Consider the following 372-nt stretch of genomic DNA (forward strand, 5'->3'; position numbering starts at 1 on the left):
CCGGGGGGGGGGGGGGGGGGGGGGGGGGGGCAAAGGGAGCGGGCGGCTCGTGCTGAGCTGCCGAGCCCGTTACCGGGGCCGGTACGGCGGGGACCGCGGGGACATCCCCCCCCCACCCCCCGGCGGGATCCTTCTGGAAGCCGGGGCGGCTCCCCCGCCAGCCTCGCCTCGGTGCCCGCAACATGGCCGCCGCCCCCCACCCCCTCAGCCCGGCGGGGGGCGGGGGGGTGGCGGCGGCCGCAGCCCGGTGCCGCAGCCCCAACCGGGCGCGGCGGAGCGGTCCCTCCCGCCGCCGCCCCTACCTGTGCCCGGTGCCCGTGGCCGGCGGGGCGCTGCGCTCAGCCGCGGGCGGGGGAGGCCGGCATGGGGCCG

At 83.9% G+C, this 372-nt stretch overlaps 1 protein-coding gene across 21 annotated transcripts in view; it reads right to left on the reverse strand.

Annotated features, from left to right (window-relative positions):
* The window catches only part of KIF1A (kinesin family member 1A), a 37,474-nt gene extending 37,102 nt beyond the window's left edge, over nucleotides 1-372 (reverse strand). For all 21 annotated transcript variants that reach the window (XM_035334142.1, XM_035334151.1, XM_035334137.1 and 18 more), the window contains exon 1: nucleotides 303-372. The gene's annotated coding sequence lies outside the window, so the exon portion shown is untranslated. The remainder of the gene's footprint in view (nucleotides 1-302) is intronic.

Source organism: Oxyura jamaicensis, chromosome 9 (genome assembly GCF_011077185.1).
Source record: "Oxyura jamaicensis isolate SHBP4307 breed ruddy duck chromosome 9, BPBGC_Ojam_1.0, whole genome shotgun sequence".
NCBI lineage: Eukaryota > Metazoa > Chordata > Aves > Anseriformes > Anatidae > Oxyura > Oxyura jamaicensis.